Below are 12,737 nucleotides of genomic sequence, written 5' to 3' on the forward strand. Positions count from 1 at the left end.
TCCATTGTATTGCCTTTACTCCTTTGTCAAAGATGAGCTGATCGTATTTGTGTGGGTGTATTTCTGGGTTCTCTGTTCTGTCCCATTGATTTCTTTGTCTGTTAATTTGCCAATACCACAAGGTCTTGATTACAGCAGTTTTATACTATCTTGAAGTCATGTCAGCCCTCCAATTTTGTTCTTCTCCTTCAATACTGTGTTGATTATTGTAGTTCTTTTGCTTTTTCATATAATTCTAGAAGCAGTTTGTCTGTATCCACAATATAACTAACTAGGATTTTGCTTGGGACTGTATTGAATCTAAATCATGTTGGTAAGATCTGACATCTTGACAATATTTGGGTTCCTATACATGTCCATGGAATATCTCTCGATTTATTTAGATATTCTCTGATTTCTATCATGAGAGTTTCGTAGTTTTCCTCATATATATTTTACATATATTTGGTTAGATTTATATCTAAATATTTCATTTTTTGATGCTAATATAAATGGTATTGTGTTTTTTGTTTCAAATTCCATTTGCTCATTGCTAGTATATAGAAAAGCGATTGACTTGTGTGCGTGTGTGTATATCTATACATATTTGCATATTGTATAAATAATATATGCAAATATATTATATATTTATACATATTATAAATATATAATATATAATATACAATACAAATATATTTTCTATATACATTGTATGTATATTTGTATTTCATGAAATCTTGCTATAATTGTTTATTAGTTCTAAGAAATTTTTATTGTTATTGTCGTTTTTACTTCTTTGGGATTTTCTGAAGAGACAAAAAATATCTATGAACAAAGAAAATTTTATTTCCTTCTTCCCAAACTGGATATGTTTTATTTAATTTTCTTATCCTATTGTATCGTCTGGGACTTCCAGTATAGTGTTGTATAGGATCGGTGGGAGGAAACATCCTTGCTTTGTTCCTGATTTACCTGGAAACTTTCTAGTTTTCCATCATTGACTGTGAGTTTAGTTGTAGTTTTTTATATATGTTTTTTATCAAGTTGAGGAAGTTCCCCTGTATTCCTCAATTGCCAAGAGATTTTATCATGAATGGGTGTTGGAATTTGTCAAAAGTTCTTTTGCATCTATTGATATGACCATGTGGCTTTTCTTCTTTAGCCAGTTGATGTGATTTCATTGATTGGTTTTTGAATATTGAATCAGCCTTGTATACCTGGAGTAAAGCCCACTCGAACACATCGTATAATTATTTTTGTATATTGCTGAATTCCATTTCCTAATATTTTGTTGCAGATTTTTTGCATGTGTGTTCATGAGATATACTGGTCTAGTTTTTCTTTCTAGCAATGTCTCTTTGTTGTTTTGGTACTAACGTAATGCTGGCTTATAGAATGAGTTAGAGAGTATTCACTCTGCTTCTATTTTATGAAAGATATTGTAGAGAATTGGTATAAGTTCTTCCTTCAATGTTTGGAAGACTTCACCAGTGAACCCCATTGGGCCTGGTGCTTTCTGTTTTAGATAGTTATTAATTATTGATTCAGTTTGTTTAATAGAAATTTATCTATTCAGACTGTCTATCTCTCCTTCTGTCAGTTTGGATAGATAGTATCTTTCAAGGAATTGGTATATTTCATCTATGTTGTCAAATTTGTGGCTATAGATTTGTTATATTATTATTTTACAATACATTTTGCAGAGATTACTGGATGCAAAAATTATGGACAATTTTCTTTTCATAATCTCCTGAAAAATAAGGAATAAAATTATTTTTTTAAATCTTGGCAAGCTAAATGACTAGGCATAAATTAAGTTATAATTTTTAGTGAAAACAATTTTTTTAAATTTCATTTGTTCTGCAACAAAACAAAATTGGACTTTTGGTTTACTGCATTATTAGTGGTGAAATGAATGACAAAACTCAGGTTGCAGGTTCACGATATATATTATATTGCCCATTAAGATATATAATAATATCTAGATATCAAAGAATACTAATTTTCAAAATATAAGATGCTACTTTACAATACTTCTAAATTTCAGATCACATTTCAAATATTATCAATTCTACATGATAAAGATTAACTGAGTTGCATAATGAAGAAAATTTTGTTGTAGAATCACGTACAGATTACTACTTTAGACCAAGATAGAGGATAAAGTAAAGGACTTATCCTTCTGCTTTAAACAAACAGAAAAACAAGAAAAATATAATCAACCATGCATATCATATATTAGAAAAACAGGCAATGAATGCCTGTAGGCTCTCAGATAAAGGAAGAAAACATGAAGGACTCTAAGACTGCAACAGTTTACTGCTTAGATGCAGTTTTCAGGAGAAAGAGAGAGAGGCTCAGCTGGAAGAGTATTGGAGGGGAAGGGGACGCAAAGAAGGAGATCTCCAACAAAAACTCTCAAGAAGTCTCCTGGAGTCTTTACCTGAATACTGATCCTTGCTTGAGAATAAAGTGCATAAGACTCAGGAAAGAACCATCAGGAAGGAGTAGTACAGAGCTCTTAGAGAGCTGGGAATCCTTTGTGTTGCCACAAGGTAGATGAGGAAGATGTTGAAATGCACAGGGCGTAAGGTAAAACATTTAGAGAGGCAGCCCTTTAGTAAGACAACTAAATTGACCCTGGATGATAAGATTTTCTAGATCTACACTACACAAAGTTTATAAACAAGCCGGGAAAGTATCCTATGGATTCAAAGTATTTAATAGCACACCAAGCAAAATTCAATACTACTTAGAGGAACTACAACAAAATCCAGGAAGCAACGATATAAAGTTTGTACTCTACCATCTTGTCAAAAAGCACTAGTCATACAAAGAAGCAGGGAAATATGGCCTATAACCTAGAAAGAAATCAATCAATAGGAGCAAACATATATTAAATTGATAATAGAATCTGGGAAAGGAAATGAAAACAATTATTGTGAATGGGCTACAAATGTTCAAGAAATTAGAGAGAATATGATGGTAATGAAGAGAATAAAACAGATAATATAAAAATGACACACATGGAGCTCCAGTACTTACTGACTTTCCGTCTCTTTGCTCTGACTATTGTTGACAAAAGAGTAGTGAACCCTCTGGTTATAAGGTGGATATGTCTATTTCTTCAGGCAGTTTTATGGTCTTTCAGCTCTGCTACGTATATATTGATACTCTGGTATTCAGTACACAAGTATTTAGGAGTTTTTTATCTTCCTACTTAATTCACCACTTTACTATTGAGAAACTTGGGGGCCGGCCCGGTGGCACAGCTGTTAAGTACGCAGGTTCTGCTTCTGGCGGCCTGGGGTTTGCCAGTTCAGATCCCAGGCGCAGACATGGCACTGCTTGACATGCCATGCTGTGGTAGGAGTGCCACATATACGTAGAAGAAGATGGGCAGGGATGTTAGCTCAGGGCCAGCCTTCCTCAGCAAAAAGAGGAGGATTGGCAGCAATTAGCTCAGGGCTAATCTCCTCAAAAAAAAGGAAAAAGAAAAACTGTCATATTCATTTCTGATGATTTTTTTGGCTCTAAAATAAGTTATTCTAATATTAACATAGCCACTTCAGTTTCCTTGTTTGAATGATGTTAGCAGGTTATATTTTTCACTCATTTTATTTTTAATCATTTTTCTTCTTTATATTTAATTTTTAGTAAACAGCATATACTTTGGTCTTGCTTTTTTACTCAAACTGAAAAAAAACCTGCCTTTTAATTGGGTTATTTAGGCTATTTACATATAGTGTGAATGTTGGTATGGTTGGATATATATCTACCAACTTGGTATTGATTTTCTATTTGTCCCAACTTCTTTTTTGTTTCTTATTTCTTTCTTTCTACCTTTTTTTGTATTGAGTTTAAAACAATCTACAAATAAGTGGCTAGAACTAATAAGAGAATTTAGCAAGTTTAGAAGGATATACATTCAATATACAAAAATAATGTGTATAATATCTATATATACACACACTGTTAACGAACATTTGGAAAATGATATAAAAATGTAATGCCTTATAGCACAAGGTATTGATACTATGTATAATAATTAGTACAATGCATTATAAGATACACTATATGTTATTCACATTATTAGTATAATATGGTATAAGTTGTGGTATAAGGCTTATACTGTAGCATCAAAACCAATTTATCCTCATGTTTAATTCTAACTAAATATGTGCAAGATTCCTAGGATGAAATTACATATATATATTTTTTACACACATTTATATATTAGAAATTTAGAAAGACCTATATAGATGGAAAATTCTTACAACTTATTAAAAACATTACAAAGAAGATTTACAAATGGGCAATATGTTTGAACCATCATTTAACTTAAAAAAAAGTCTGTATAACAAACAAACAATCAATACAACACCACTATACATCTACTCGAATGGCTAAAATTAAAATAGTAGACAAACCATGTACTAGAATCCTTTACTTGCTCAGTAGTTTTTCTCACGCCGTACTTTGTCTCTGCAGACATTCTAGTTAGCAAGCTGCATACGTCACCTTTGCAATTTGACCTACAATTAGCACCCCTGATGTACTTCAAATTGAGAAGAGTTTGGCACGTTAAAAATGTACCATAAAATATTGATATCTAGTGTATGAGGTGAAAGACTCATAAGCTTTAATCACCAGTTTCTATTTCGTGTATTCATCAATTTATTTAACAAATATCGGTCAAACGCTTGCGATGTTCCAGGCAATGTTCCAGCACTAAGAATAGATCATTGAGGGCAACGGACGAAATGGCTGTGATCCTATTGAGTTTCCTGTTTAGTTAGATGAGGGAGACAGTAAAGAAAGGCAAAAGAGAAATTATTAGGTATGTCACAGAGTGGTAAGCGCTGGAGGAAAAGTAAGGTATGGACAGGGAAAGGGAGGGGCGCATGCTGCAGTCTGCAATAGGGGTTTACAGAAGGCCTCCTGGAGAAGACAGTCTGAGGATAGCCAGGGGCCACGGCCTGACTGGGGCAGAGGGCTGAAGCGCCAGACGCAACGCCCCACTGCTGGAAATTCCAACGAGAAAGATGGCTGACACTGATAAATATTGTTTAAATGGGAAATATAGAAAGTGAGTAATTGATTTTAACATCAGTAATGTAACTCGATGTGCACGTGTGCTGTGTTCACATTGCAGGTCGGGGGTCCTCCTTCAGCTACCACCTCATCCTACAAGTTTAGACTCTTAATTACTTCAGTAGATTTGTCTACTTTCGTTTTAACATGGTTATCATGGTAATCATTATTAATATGAATTTATTCTGAGGGCAACTGGAGCAAAGTCCAATGTGGAAAGTTTAAATTCTCTCATTTGTAAGTTCAAGTGGATGGTAAAAATGGCCCCTATTCCATTAAACTGCTGTAACCTAGGGCAAGCTGTTTGGAGAAAATCACCTGAGTGGCAGTTAACCACAGAATAAAGGTGAGGACCTCTAGACACATTTCCCGGGATACACATGAATACATCTTCTTCAGAATTAAGACGAACTTCTCTAACTACTGGGCCCAGAAGGGGTTAGAACTGCATGAAATTCCATTTATAATCTTAGAAGCCATAAATTTATGAGCATGTCGCTTTGTTATGTTTGCTGTGTAATGTATGTGTATAAAATACTGCATATTGTTTACAACTTGGTTCTGTTGTAAATTTCTGAGCATTTATTCTACAAATCTTATGTATCAGGATTTACCATGAACTTTTTATGATAGAATACTCCTCAGAACTTTTTGAGTCCGAGCTTCAGTTATGGATTTTAATTATATTTTTACAACTAATATATTTCAAAGAGCATATGCTTTTACCTGTTTAGATACTGGAAGAAAGCTAGCATGGAATACAACTGAAAATGTCAACAACATTTAACCTGCTTTATAAAGACATTTGTTTCAATATTTCATGTAATTTTCTTCATATTGGTAAGGTCCAAAGTCCTCTTCTTTAATTCCAAAGCATGTGCATAATCAAAGAGAAAACTGAAAATTCGGATCTGTTTTTCCCTTTCTTTTAAAGAGAATATGATGCGAAAGCAACACAAAACCTGAGCAGGAGAGAGGACAAGTAGTCAAATAAAAAGAACATAATTTGTCTTGGGATTATAAGAGGAGTAGAGAGGCAGTTGAAATCGATAGTTTAACTGATTCCAAAATGAGTGGAGAGAACGAGTGAGAAATGTGAAAATAGATAACAATGGCCTGACTTTAGAAAAGAAATTATTATTTCCAAATGTATTCATTCTTTGAATAAGTAATACGTTCACCTAATTGAAAATTCAAAAATTATAAGAGTACAGAATAAAAAGTCTCCTTCCTGGATCCCACTCAGTTTCTCTACCTGTCAGCCATCCCAGCTTTTCCACTTCGAGAAATACCCTACACCTGGACAAAGATATACACATATATTATATTTTTATTTTCTTATACAAGAGGTAGCATGTTCTGTTGTATATTATATTTTGTTTTAAAATTTATATCATATTTTATATATCATCTCATACTAATCAGAAAGAACTTGTGATTTTTAGTTGCAAACTATTCCATCGTATGAATACATTATAATGTAACTAATTTTCTATTGTTGAATTTTCGTTGTTTCAGTGTTTTGGTATTACAAGTAATGAAATGAATACCTTTCAAAATAAGCAAGTTCATGCACCTGCAAGTCTATCTGTAGGTCAGATTCTCAGGAGTAGATTTGACGGGTCGATGTATGAGTGAGAATGCATTTGTAATTTGGGGATATATTGTTAAATTGTCGTCCATTGGGAATTTCACCAATTTACCATCCCACCAGAAATATTTGAAAATGCCTATTTCCTCAGCCTTCACTTACACAAGGTTTTTACAAATTATTTACAATTCTATTCCTATGTGAAACGTGAAACTTTATATCTCAATATGTTATAATTTGCCTTTCTCTTATTACTAGTGAGAATAATCATCTTTCCATGTGCTTAAAAAGTCTTTATATTTGTTTTTGTGAAGTATTTTATAGGCTATTTTGTATTATAGTGTTAGTTTTTTTGCTCAATGTTTTAAAGAAATTTGTATATGTAAGGAAATCACCCATTTGTTCCATGAGCTGGAACTTCTTTCCCAGTTGTTATAATCATTTTGCAGACAGAAATGCTTTGATGTTTGGTTAGTCAAAATTACTCATATTGAACTTTCTTATTTTTGTATCTTGTAACATGTTTAGAAAAGCCTTCTTCACTCCAATGTTAGTAATGACAACAAAAGTGCCTCAAGTTTTTCTAGCACATGCAGAGTCTTCCTAAAGAGCTGTATCATTGAAACATGGAGTTTAAAGTTTGAAGGGTGAATCCAACTTATTTTTTTTTCAGATAGCTATGAAATTATTCCCAAACTATTTATTTGTAGTCTTTCCTTTGTCATCCTGTTTTAAATACTCCCTCTAATGTATAATAAATCTCATATTTACTTGAGTGTATTTTCTGACATTCTGTTCTTTTCCATTGATTTTTCAGTCTATTTATGTGTTAATATTATAACGTGGTTTTAAAATATATTTTAATATCTTGAAAAGGTAGGATTGTACCATCTTATTACCAATTTTTTGGAAAAATATTCACTGATATTGCACTTTGATTTTTTCATGTGACTTTTTATAATTAGCCTGATGTGTTTTAAAAAGTTGGGGTATTAAATTTAATGTTTAACTGAGTAGAACTGATATATTTATGAGATTCTCTTCCTGTCAAACACCTGGAATACTTTCCTTTTTTTCCACATTTGGAGTAGGGGATCGATAATAAGACCCTTTTTTATTGTAATATTGCCAGTTTTGTATTCTACTTGTTCCTAAATATTGTTATTGTAAATGGGCATTTTTCCTATTATGTGTTTTAAGTGATTGATTTCTGTAGATATAATAAGGTCGTTTTAAAATATTTATTTACATTAAATACTTTGTTTCATAAAACTTATTTTAGTTCATTTTCTTGGATTTCTAAAGTATACAACTTTCAAACAGTGTAACAAATGTTAAGACATTTTAGGGAATGTAGGAAAAGAGATATACTCCTCCAGGCACAAGGTCAAGTGTGTCCAAGAACCAACCATTATGTGCTAGCAGTGGTATACCTGGGATATGGCATGAGCAGGACCAGAAGTCACAAGAAAGCTGAACTAACAGATAGCCGGACCTCTTTGCCCTTGCAATTTTCAGCAATATGAAACCAGGATACATTAATATACTCAACACTAAACTGATCTTTGTGTTTTATAATGCAGTCCTGAAAAATTTTCTAACAATTTAGAATAGAGTTGTCTGACATACTGTCCTTCTTGATAGTGTCTTTATTTTAGAACGTATATATTTAATATTTATATTAGTGAGTAATAGGTAGAATTAGTATTTTATTAGTGATTACTTTAAAACCACTTTCAACTGAGATATTAATTTTAAGGTAATCTATACTAAGCACCAGAATGTGATTTTTATAAACTTATATTTAGCTACAGTCAAATGGGCATCATCATATAAACATTTTATTTTGGATTGTTGAAGTGATTTAAATAGAAGCAAAGTTCAGTTTAGAAAAAAATCATTTCAGATTGAGCGGCATTATTGAATAAAATGAGTGTTAGATATTTATGACCTTTTTTTTTGGTCAACTCAGCAGCTGAAAATTCTTCCAACATTCACGATAGAAGCTTGGAATTTCAGGCACTCATTTGCATTGCCTATCTTATGTCTGGAGCACAGGCACCTGACCTTACTTTAGCAGAAGCTTTGTGGGGACAGCAGGGAGGGACCGACTCCCTCTGGGATGTGTGATGAGAGGACGCATCTTCACTCAGGTTCTGGAAGAGGCAGGAGTGATTCTGACGCTAATAATACCTGGTAGCTGCAGAGTCCCCTATGAGGAGGGGTTGTCATGTCTGTGGATATGGCTGTGACAGAGGTTTGTTGTCAGCCAAGTTCCACAGCACAGTCTGAAGGTCATATTCCTGGCTGCATTATCTTTAAACCTAAATCTCTGACTCTCTTGCTAATTCTGTGAACTTTCAAGCATTCGTTATTAAATTACCTTGCTTCACAAATTAGCCAGATTTTGCTCTAGCTGCTTAAGCAGTGTTAAATATCTATGTTATAAACCAATATTCCTTAACCTTGGCACTATTGATTTATCAGCCTCGGTAACACTTTGTTGAGGGCTAGGTGGCAGTTGTCCTCTGCATTGCGAGGTGTTTGTCAGCCTTAACCCCCTAGTGCCAGTAACACAGTCCCACTTGTGACAAACCAACGTATCTCAAGACATTGCCACATGTCTCATGGGAGAGAGAATTGCCCCCACTTCAACTGAGAGCCATAGGTACAAATACATTGATAGCTATCAGAAAGGAAAACTGGATGATATGATATATACTGGGAGATTTGCCCATTAAATAGATGTCTATTTCAGTAAATAAATATGAAAAGATAATGCTTCAGAATCACATGAGGGTAAAAGTATTTGAAAATATTTGTAAATTTGAATATAAAATATATATTTTATTAAAGGAAAACAAAGGACATACAAATTTTATCTTTTAGAGTAAAACTAAACCTAAAATTCTCCAGTGAGTAGCTCAGAGAGCAAATAAATGTTCTTTGGAATGCCTACTATTATCATTAGAGTTTGAACAATAACAATAATAATATTGCTGAGAAGATTGAATCAATATTTTGTGCTCTTTATTTCTCAATTCTGTGCCATTTTACACAAAATAATTTTCAGTTTATTACTACTTCCTAAACATATCACAAAATTGCTGTGGCTATAGAGCAGTTCATTGATTAACCCATTATTAGTGACTCAACCGTGCTATATATTTTGACATTTGGACCATTTCCACTTTTTGCTGTTATAATAACATTACATGGATAACTTCATTCATAGTACTTTTCTATACTTCCTCTATTTCACTTTTTTCCTTATAACAGAATATTCAAAGTAAATATGCTAAATTAAAAAATTGCAGAATATTTAAAGCTCTTGACACAATCTGTGTAAGTGTAGATGGGTAACAGTGTTATTCCAGTTTTTGCCTGCCAATAGTGTACACTTCTATTCTACTGTGACCTTAGATCATCGGATTGATCTCTATTACTTGCAACAACTGATTCTTCATGGAAAATATTTTTGGTTTAATGTCAGAATAGAATAGTACAATCAAATTATCGCGTTCAGCAGATATTTTATGAAGAGATTTTTACCTGTGGGATCTCAGGCCTTCACTCTCTACCTATCTACCTATCAATAAATTTTATATGGATAGACTCTATATGTGGATATATTATATGTTATATATGTTATATATGTTATATATATATATATGTACACACATACATACACAGTAGTTTGAATGGTTCTTTGGTTTGCTCTTAAAGTGAAATATTATGCCTTAAGTATATAAGCCAAAAAAAAGGAAAGAAATCCCAGCTCATTGATTTAGGATTGAATGATTATGAAGTAAACAAGAAGATTAAACAGGAAAATACATGGAAAGTTTTATTAAGAGAGTCTTTGAATAATTCACCATTATTTCTGAGGAGAGTAGTGATGTGAAACCATGGCAGTTCCTTTTCAGAGAACATGCTCTGAAAAAGGCTGATAAGTTACTTTATGGAAAGGCATGAATATGGTTAATTTACTGTCACTTGGGGCCTTGGTCCTCAGTCTTGCAGTCAAAAATTATTTTTTATCTGTCCACTTAGAAATTACTAGACCTCAGTGAAGTGTTCATAAAAAGCAAATTTACATGAGACTGTTGAATGGAAAGCAAATTGAATGCAAAATAGGAGGATACAGCTTTCTAGTGACTTAAATGCTCAGATTCCTTATTGGAGCTATGATCTCACTCTCTAAAGTTAGGACAGATTGAAGTTATATTAGTAATCAGTTGCTTTTGCATACAGGGGTAGACACAGTAATTCTTACATCTTCTTGTTTTGTTTCTATTTTGCCCCACATACAGAGCTAAACACTTATTTCTCAATACTGCCACATCTTCACTGATAATTTTTTTCAATATGCCTAATTAATCTTAAATTCAAACAACTAACCATTTATCAGATCTGGAAGTCATTTCTTTTCATGCAATTTCCCTGTTATTTAAAAAAATCCTCTTTGTTAAGAAAAAGGTGAAATTACAGTGTACAGTTTTTTTTTTTTTTTTTGGAGGAAAATTAGCCCTGGGCTAACATTCACCACCAATCTTCCTGTGCTTTGCTGAGGAAGATTAGCCCTGAGCTAACATCCGTGCCCATCTTCCTCTGTTTTATAGGGGGCCACCTGCCGCAGCGTGCCTTGATAAACTGTGTGGAGGTTCGTGCTGGGGACCTGAACCGGCGAACCCCAGGCCGCCCAAGTGGAGCGCATGAACTTAATTGCAACAGCATGGGGCGGCACCAGCCGTATACAGGTTTTAAGCGTACAGTTCTGTAGCAAATGTCAAGTGGCTGAGTCATGAATATAAATTGTTGTATAAGATAATATTATGGTTAGAATATGAACATTAGTTTTGGTTACATTAGAGCTAAAAAGAATATTCAAATGAAACAAGTTTAAAGAAGCTTGCACTCCCTTTATTCCAACACGCATGCATTAGCTAGCACATTGAGACCAGATGTCCGGGAGCTTCTTAAGAAGTGATGCCTTTACCAACAGAAGTAACATTTTTGCCAAGATGTCTTGAGAATTATGCATGTCAGTCCATCTTAAAAATCCACAGTTATGATCTTTTTCCACAAAAAAAAAGAAGACGAGTTGAAAAGTTTGGAACTTGAACTTTTCACAAAAGAAGAGCAAATACTTGTCTTGAAAAACCTGGAGCCGCTTTGATTCCCTGTGTATACTTTTGGTAGGGGCATAGACGTGCACACACGCCAATGCTTGTACACATATACGTGCACAAAAACACGTATTGAATTAAAGTCTGCCTCTCTTCTTTATTAGCGCATGGTATTAAGCCATTGTTTAATCTACACAGCCTTAATTTCCTACTCTGAGGAATGATGTCTGACTATGTATATTCTAGGCATATTTTAGATAATTTGTACATTTGTATATTATATGAGATAATATATATAATTTTACTAGGTATCTTTTATTTGGCAAACAATCAGCATTCATGACATATGAGTTATTATTATCACTATTATTACTTTTGTATTAAATATATGGCATGATACGTACTGAGTGAGAGGTAATGATGAAGCCTGGAAATTGTCCAGAACGCCTATTACTGAAACAGAGAAGACAAAATAGAACAATGGCTTTCGACCCAGAATCATTAACGTATTTTTATTACTTTTGAATGCAGTTCTTGGAAGAACTGGAAATTAGGCAATTTGCCTTCATGGCACAAGACAACACTTTGACAACTCCCTGGGTAGTCAAACCCAAACACTGTCACCACCAGAAAAGAATTTCTATTTGTGGGGGCTCTTTTGGAAACTTCACAGCCTACATTATCTTTGAATTAAAAAAAAAAAACAAAACTATAATCAGCACAATATAACATTTGAGGAAGAATCTTCACTTATCATTCTAATTGCTTTTTATGTCAATCCATATTAGCATCAGAAGCTCTAACATCTTGAAATATTATTTGCCTACTGACATGAGAATTGGCAACTTAATCAGAGTCATTCCTTTTTATTTATCGTGGTAAAATATAGATAACATAAAATTTATATTTTAACCATTTCAGTTTTGTGGATCAAGTACATTCAC

The 12,737-nt window shown here is 33.4% G+C and overlaps 1 long non-coding RNA gene across 1 annotated transcript; it reads left to right on the top strand.

Annotated features, from left to right (window-relative positions):
• Window positions 1-4,759: 4,759 nt before the first annotated feature.
• On the top strand, window positions 4,760-12,502 carry LOC138925203 (uncharacterized). Its single transcript, XR_011441112.1, has 2 exons — window positions 4,760-5,068; window positions 11,287-12,502. It is a non-coding gene; the product is annotated as an uncharacterized lncRNA (long non-coding RNA).
• Window positions 12,503-12,737: the final 235 nt, after the last annotated feature.

Source organism: Equus caballus, chromosome 1, assembly GCF_041296265.1.
Source record: "Equus caballus isolate H_3958 breed thoroughbred chromosome 1, TB-T2T, whole genome shotgun sequence".
NCBI lineage: Eukaryota > Metazoa > Chordata > Mammalia > Perissodactyla > Equidae > Equus > Equus caballus.